Here is an 8,945-nt window from a genome sequence, read left to right as displayed (position 1 = left end):
AAATTTTTTATTAATTTTTTTACATTGGGCAATCTAAAACCGATGGCAAATGTTACATATAATTATAGCTCACGCAGCCCTAGTTCACGTTCGTTAACCACACACCACTTTCATTTCTCTTCTCTCGCATGTATCCCTAATTGCTATCACCCTCTCTCTAGAACATTCGCCTCTCCTCTCGCTCGTTCGTCTCTTAACCGATCTCCCGCAATCTCATCCTCCGCCGCTAACGTTGCACGGTCCACCGTCAATCGATGGAGCCACGGTGTTCTCTGGAGGTCGCCTTTCTCCCTTCGCCCTTAGACCAGAGTTATCGCTCCTTTCATTGATATGAAAACAATGAAAAGGATCGTGGATCAGAGCTGTCACTCCATGGTATTTCGAACGAAAACAAAATGTCTTCTGGAACGGTAGCGAGGATTCAGGGCCAACCTTTGGAGGTCACGGTGGTTTCTTGCACGAAATTGAAGGATACTGAATGGATTTCAAGACAAGATCCCTACGTTTGCCTTGAATACGCTTCCACCAAATTCCGAACAAGAACATCCACAGGTTCGTAATTCTTCTTCTTCTTGTTGCTCTGTAACTTTGACCGTTGACTTGAGTTAATTTGTTTGTTGACCTGATTTGGATGGAACAGGCGGTGGAAAACATTCGGTGTTTTGACTTGAGTTGATTTGTTTGTTGACCTGATTTGGATGGAACAGGCGGTGGAAAACATCGGGTGTTTCAAGAGAAGTCCGTGGTGCCGTTAATTGAAGGTCTTCGTGAACTCACTGTTGTTGTTTGGAACAGCAATACTGTCACATTCGATGATTTTATCGGCACCGGAAAGTAAGCACTACTAATTCTCCTATCTCTCGATTTGTTATTTATTATTTGGTATTCATTGATTGTGGTTGATTGATTCTGTTATTAGGGTTCAATTGAACCAAGTTCTGTCTCAAGGTTTTGATGATTCTTCTTGGCCACTTCAAACTAAATCTGGCAGGTACCTATCAATTTGTATAGATAGATTTTGTAAACTTTATTGGACTCAGTAAGCTTTTTTTTTCAACTACTTCATTCAACCATTTTCCACTTTATTATTTTGTATTAGTGATTTTTATGAGTTTGTGTTTTTTATTGTACTAAAAACTGATTTGGTTTCTGTTATATCAGAATCGATGGTCAGAGATGTTTCCTTGTATGATTGCAAGAGCTTCCAAAAGTGAAGTGATATCTAGTGGAATAAATGGAACTAGAAATGGTGCTCTTCAACTGGTATGTAAACATTGACACCAAAAAGACAACACCAACACTGATGCGGTGACACTGATATTTTATTTACCATATGAAATGTATTTGTTAATTGACAGAAGCAAGTTAAACTTCAAGTATTTTCTCTGTTGATTCTAGTTAAAGAAGTGAATTTTCTACGTTTTTGCAAGCAACATGCAAAGGGGTATCGGCAGTGGCTGATGTGTTGATTAATACCTTCAAAGAAACTTCTTTTGGTGGTGCACCTACTTTTCATAATTGTAGGAGGCTTCCTTCTGGTTGTGTGGTTCAAGATATGCCAAATGGTTACTCTAAGGTTGGTATTTTAACTTTAACCAATTAATTTATTTGGTATTTTAACTTTAACCTATGCTATGCTACTAAAAAATATTCATATCATGTTTCTGCTACAATTCTGTTCTTAAATTTGCTTCTACAATTGTTTTGGCAGACAGAAACTATTGACTTGGCAGGACAAGGCCCTGTGGCAGACACTACATTCTCTCTCATTACACCTCCATACCACGTCCCTCTCTTTTTCTCTTTCCTTTGCCCAACCTTAGTGTACCGCGGTCTCCTTTTCCACCCTATACATGACCATAGGACTTTTTAATAACTACTGGAGGAAGTGTTTTGTTGAGAAAGAGGACTTTTTAATGCATGCTGAGAGATATGTGAAAGAAAATGGAACTCAAGCCTTAGAGAAACTCATTGCTAGCAAGGTAAAATAGCATGTATATGTATGTGATATGTCTCTATATCTTCATAGAATTGAAAATTTTAGCTAATTCTTCTTTTTTTTCTTCATATTGTATAACACAATACTTAGGCTTGATGCAAAAGTGACAAATGAAATGATATCTACTGATAATAAAGAAATGCTAAAGGTAAAGTCTTGATGTTAAGTCAGTTTTGACATTATTATAGTTTTTGTTATGTTTTCTTGGATAAGTCAATTCTACCTGTCTCGATCTCGCACATTTAGAAAACTTAATGAGGGAGCTTGACCTTGTGCAGACAAACAGAGAAAGACTCCAAATTGGGGACCTAGACATCAAATATTTGGAGGCTATTAAGAAATGAGAAATTCCTGCTACCAAGCAAGTAAGACTTCATTCATATTCACTCCTAACAGAAATCTCCAGAGCACAATTATTTTTTTAGACCTGAGGCTTTCTAAGATGTCATTTGTGAAATGTCTAGTCTTACAATTAAAAGTGCATATAAATGTGTTGATATGATTATGATTTTTTGCTGGATTGTTGCTGTTATGGTGTTTTAGACTAATTGTACTTTTGTTTGAGGCATTTCTACATTTTCATCTACAACTAAAATATAGTCACAAACTCCTTTTAAATGACTGCTATAGTGGTTGTATATCATTAACATGACAGGCCTTGAACTGTGTGAACTAGTTATATCATCTTTTGTTTTTTCTCGTACTTAAATTTTTTCATAAATTCTACAATGCTTGCAACTGTTTTGTTTTGAATAATGATCTTTCAGTATAGTATTCTTTAGATGCCTAATGACAAAATTGATAAATGACATTATCAATCCAATATTAACAATTATTAACTCTAATAAATTCATAATGTGTTTTAAATTATTATCTCATGATAATGTCCAAATTCCATATTTTTCGTTTTGTGTGGTTTGAACAAAGATATTTATGCATAAATCGGTTATGTGAAATTTATGTAATTTATTTGGGAGTTTTATTTGTCTTGATGGATATCTTAAAAGCATGTAATATCGTTGCACTTCGTTTGCTTGTTGTGAAGAAAATTACGTTGCTTTGTGTTGACTAAATTAGATTCAATATAGAACCTTCATTGTGGACAAATCATTCCGGTATTATATATGATAATTTAGTGAGGATTTATTTTTACAATGGCTAGTGTATTATTTTAGAATCAATGTCTTAACTCTGAATTAGTTCAAAACTTGCATAGCTTATTTTCTTATTTCACTGTTTCCTCTTTTTGTTGGTGTTAAGTGTATTTTTTTTTACGTTGCTTGTGTTGTGCAGGTGGAGGCTATATTAGACAAAGATAATTTCACTTTAGAAGAGCTTCTAGATGAGGAGGAAGTAATCTAAGAATGCAAGGCCTTGAACAGTCATCTTATTAATTTACATGTTTCCATTTAATTTCAACGAATTGAGTTTTATTCATTTTCCTAAGTCTCACAGTTTTGTGCATTTTCTTGACTAAATCAATATTTTAGTCCTTGAAATTGTATGTGACGGTTTATTTAGTTCCTCAAATTTCTGAAATAGCAATTTTGTCTCATAAATTAAATGTCAGTCAATTTAGTCCCTGTTCCAAATTTAACATCATTGTTTTGAAGGTTGTATGTTTGTCTTGATGCACCAAGTGATGATTCAAGTCAATATGTTCAGTCTCATTTTTTTATTAGTTATGAGCTTTGTCTATCAGCTATAGGTGAATCTGGTCTGTGTGATATTGGCAAAATATGAAAAATTAGATAAAAAATTAAAGGAAAAAAGGTGAAACTGACCTATCAATAAAAAAATTACAAGATATATTACATCGGGCTATCATGGAAACCGATGTAAAAACATACATTTTACACCGGGCTATCATGAAAACCGATGTAAAAACATACATTTTACATCGGGCTATTACGAACCCAAAGTTTAATATTGCATATATATATTTTTAAAAAAATATTGGATTTTGTTTCACATCACACATAATTTCAACCGATATAATATCATGATTTTTCACATCGGCTTGTTGCCCGATGTAAAATGTCCTGAATTTATTACATCGCTTGGATTTACATCGGACCCAGACCCGATGTAAAATGTACTTTTCGCCCGATGTAAAAAGTGTTTTCTGCACTAGTGAACAACCACATACCTCCATCGAAATCGCTTCTTATTTGGAGACTGCATCATGGAAAAATTCCAACGGATGAGCAACTCCTTCGCATGATTTTAATGTTATTTTCAAGTGCTCTCTTTGTAATATGCATGTCGAGAACTTTGATCACCTGTTTTTCACTTGCTTCTTTGCCTCTCTGCTATGAAAATGGGTGTCTGATTGTCTTAATTTACAAGTTCTTTTTTCTTTCTGCAACTTTAATTTGGAATGTGTATTTAAACGTCTCATCCCCAAGGTTCTTTTACGATAAAAGTAACCTGCATTTTGATTTTAAATGTCATTTGGGAAGCTAGAAATTTGTCTGTTTCTTCAACAAGAATCCTAACTGCATTAGCATCAAAGTCTCAATTATTGCTCAGGTGAAATTATGCTGTGAAAATTCAGGGCACAGTTTTAGGCATAATTTGTTTGACTTTGAAGTCCTCAAGGCGTTCCAAATCAAGATTAACCCTCTTAGGACCCCTTTAATTATAGATTTTTTTTGTAAACTTCCTCCTTAGGTTTGATGAAATGTAATGTAGACGGTTCCTTTGTGCTAAACTCTAACTCTTCAAGTTGTGATGGTATCTTCCAGAGATTCATGAGGGAGTTCTCCTTGGCTTTTGTCGAGCCTCTTAGATGAAAATCTTCTCTTTTTGCTGAATTTTGTGGAGTTTTTCGTGGTAGTGAATTGGCCAAGGAACGAGATTGGAATAATATGTGGGTTGAATCTAATTCAACAATGGTTTTTAATGCTGTCTCCTCGGCTAATTTTGATCAGGTTCCTTGGCATCCCAGAAACAGATGGTTCAACTGCATCAAGTTTGTTTTAGATATCTGTGCCGTTTTTTTGCTAATTGAAATCGCATATCTAATACCTTCACTCTATTTGATTCTTTACCATTGAGATTAGAAGTGAATATATAAAAAAAATAGGCTAAGATTGTCTCTTTTCAATTTTATATACTTTTGAATGGATTATTAGCTTAGTCCCCACCTTTTTGTGTATTATTCTTATTCTAATACACATTACCTTTCATTAAAAAAAATGAAATTTTAATTAGATTTTTTAATTATTTAGTCTTTATTTCAGTTTTTTCTAACCGCACAACAAAGAAAGTTTCAAATATATTTCATATATTTCTATAGTTATATTTTGAAGAAAAACATATATATGTACACAATGTAATACACACTTTTGATAACTCTTTATCGCATATTTGTACAACAAAATCCCCCCTTAGATTAAAAACTAACATAATATATATCATCATGTCCATAAAATTTAACATCAAACAAAAATTATTTGATAAGTTAAAGAGAATGATCAAAATTAACAGTTTTGTAGGATGTTAGTTTTTATGCTTCTCGTTGACATATCAAATAATTACTGATTAATGTTAAATTTTATAAACATGATTTATATCATAATGGTAAAAAATTATTCGAGATGTCATGTTACTAAATTTTATACCTTTGTATCATTTGATATATATATATATATATATATATATATATATATATATATATATATATATATATGAATGAATCCAATCCATCTAATATATTTTAAAAAATCCAATGGATTATTTTTGTTATTTATATTTTAATGTATTAAATTATTTTATGATTAAATAACAATAACAAATATTTACAGAACTATTAAAGTTAAATTATTTTAAAATATATAATTTTTATTTTTTATTAACTCATATAATTATTAAATTTAAATTAATTTGATCAAATTATAAAAACAAATTTGAACGGACTGTAAATCGTAATATTTATATATGTAGTACTGCTGCACTAAGGAAAATACTGTTTTTGTTCTATTGAAGGGAATTTCTGTAACGAATATAAAAGCAAGAGAAATTAAACGCATGATAAAAATTGCAAAATAGATTTAAAATTACATAATAAAATGGAGATGAATAACAGTAATAGCTTTTAAATGTTGAACACATCTGGATGGCAATTTCTAAGCAAGTGTAAGAGATGAATGCATGCTGAGAAACTCCATTGATGGAGAAAGATTGAAACTCTGTGAGTGCAGAGAAGAAACGAAAGAGAACGAAGAAGAAGTTCTATATTGCATTCATTGGTTTGTTACAAACTCATTACATGGTATATATACAAGAGAAGGTAACTAACTAACTGATCATAACAAACTTTCAGTTAGTTAGGGCATAGCTAACTTCAGCCAATCAATCTTCCACGTCATTAATCTCATGCACGTGCTTTGTCACCCCCCACAAGCTTGAGGTTGATAGATATTTATCAAACCAAGCTTGGAAAGACAAGAGTGAAATGGTCGTGGACCTAGAGCCTTAGTAAAAACATCCGCAACTTGATCTTGAGAAGAGACAGACAGCAAACGCATCACTCCAGCCTGTAACTTCTCACGCACCAAATGGCAATCGATGTCAAGGTGTTTAGTACGCTCATGAAACATAGGGTTTGCAAAGATGTGTAGGGCACTATGGCTGTCGCAGTAAAGCACTGGTAATCGAGACGGGTGTTGGTGCAAATCATGCAACAAGAAGCATAGCCATTGAAGCTCACGAGTAGCAGATGCTAGGGCACGATACTCTGCCTCAGCTGATGAACAACTGACCGTGAGCTGCTTCTTAGCTTTCCAAGACACAAGTGATTGCCTAATGAAGAAGCAATATCCAAATATGGAACATCGCGTGTCAACACAACCGCCCCAGTCAGCATCACTAAACCCTGATAACTGCAAATCTGAGGTCTGAGACAGAAAAATGCCACGAGCCGGAGATTGCTTAAGATAACGAAGAACCCTTAAAGCACCCTTGTAATGAGACTCATTAGGTGCACTCATGAATTCGCTCAATTGTTGAGTAGAAGAAGCAATATCTGGCCGTGTGGTAGTGAGATATAGAAGTCTTCCCACTAATATTCTATAAGCAGTGACATCAGAAAAAGCAGATCCATCATCTTGGTGAAGACGAGAAGAAGCATCAAAAGGGGTGGAAACTGGTTTGCAACCAGCTAAGCCAACATCATGAAGCAACTCAAGGCAATATTTCCTCTGACATAGTGAGATACCTTTAGGGGAGCGAGCAACTTCAAGGCCTAAAAAAAATTTCAATTGGCCTAGATCTTTGATGTGAAAAGTATCATCCAGGGCTTTCTTCAAAGTGTTGATCATAGAAAGAGATGTCCCTGCTAAGATGATATCATCAACATACACAAGGATGGCTGTGAATGAAGATGAATCAGTCTTAGTAAAAAGAGTGTGATCAGCATGTGCATGGAGGAAACCTGGGGTCTGAAGAAAAGTAGTTAACTTTTCAAACCATTGTCTACTCGCTTGTTTTAAGCCATACAATGATTTGTTAAGTTTACATACTTGACCAACTTTGGAGGAGGGTACACCCTGTGGAAGTTTCATATAAACAGCCTCATGTAAATCACCATGCAAAAAAGCATTATTCACGTCGAGCTGGTGAAGATGCCAGCCATGAATAGCTGCAAGTGCCAATAACACACGAATAGTAGACAGTTTAGCCACAGGGGAAAATGTCTCAAAGTAATCGAGCCCTTCTGTTTGTGTGAAACCTTGAGCTACAAGTCTTGATTTAAAACGCTCGACATAACCATCAGCATGTCTTTTGATCTTATACACCCATTTGCTTCCAATGGGAGAGGCATTAGGTCGTAAATCTACCAAGTCCCATGTGTAATTATGTTTCAAAGCATCCAACTCAAGTTGCATGGCCTGAACCCATCGAGGATCCTTGCTAGCTACCTTGTAATTCGATGGTTCAGTGTCAGAAGATAAAGCCATGACATAAGCTTGATGTGAAGGAGATAACTGAGCATATGAGAGATAGTTGGAAATAGGATATTGGCTGGTGGATGAAGTAATGGAATTACAAACATAGTTCTTCAAGTGAAAAGGAGGTTTAGAAATACGAGCAGACCTTCTATGTTCATTTGATGAAGAATTTGAGATAGATGAAGTATGAGATGATTCCAGATCAGTAGAAGTAGGTAAACAAATTTCAAGAGAATCATTGTTGGTAGCTTCAAAAGAATCATGAGAAGCTGGCTCATTGATAGGAGATAATATAGTAGAATCATCATGTTCAGTGGAGGCAGTCTGAACATTAAGATTAGGAGAAAACATTGTTCAACTTGAAGAAACATCTAACACACCTTCAGTCATAGAAAGATCAGACAAATTTCTAGACTGATCAAAGTATATGCAAGTAGAATCATTAGCACTGGATTTATCAAGAAAAGGAAACTCCAAGTCAAAGAATTTAACATTTCTAGATATAACAATCTCATAAGTGTTGGTATCTAGAAGAATATAACCCTTCATACCTTGCTTGAACCCCAAGAAATCACACTTCCTTGCTCTTGGATCAAACTTATGTATGTTGGTAGGCAGTATGGATCCATAGCATAGGAATCCAAACACTCTAAGAGAGCTCAACTCAGGTAACTTGCCATAGAGAACTTCATAAGAAGACCTGTTCTTCAGGAGCTTAGTAGGGATCCGGTTCATAAGGAAAACAGCATGAAGAACAGCATAAGACCAATATTTCTTAGGTAATTTAGATTGAAGCATTAGTGCTCTACTAATGTTCAATATTTGTTGATGCCTTCTTTCAACTCTTCCATTTTGTTGTGGTGTATACACACAACTCCTTTGATGAATAATTCCTTTTGAAGCATAATAGGCTGGCATATGTAATTCAGTTCCATTATCACTTCTCACCATTTTAACTTTCTTTTCAAACTGAGTTTCTACCATGGCTACAA

At 34.5% G+C, this 8,945-nt stretch overlaps 1 long non-coding RNA gene across 1 annotated transcript; it reads left to right on the top strand.

Moving 5' to 3' along the window:
- The first annotated feature begins 412 nt into the window (after positions 1 to 412).
- Positions 413 to 4,150, top strand: LOC131634903 (uncharacterized). Its single transcript, XR_009293689.1, has 7 exons — positions 413 to 552; positions 641 to 991; positions 1,162 to 1,576; positions 1,712 to 1,982; positions 2,090 to 2,147; positions 2,278 to 2,364; positions 3,293 to 4,150. It is a non-coding gene; the product is annotated as an uncharacterized LOC131634903 (long non-coding RNA).
- The last annotated feature ends 4,795 nt before the right edge of the window (positions 4,151 to 8,945 follow it).

This window comes from Vicia villosa, unplaced genomic scaffold, assembly GCF_029867415.1.
Source record: "Vicia villosa cultivar HV-30 ecotype Madison, WI unplaced genomic scaffold, Vvil1.0 ctg.001376F_1_1, whole genome shotgun sequence".
NCBI lineage: Eukaryota > Viridiplantae > Streptophyta > Magnoliopsida > Fabales > Fabaceae > Vicia > Vicia villosa.
The sequence above is the reverse complement of the archived record's forward strand: the minus strand, read 5'-3'. Positions and strand labels throughout refer to the sequence as shown.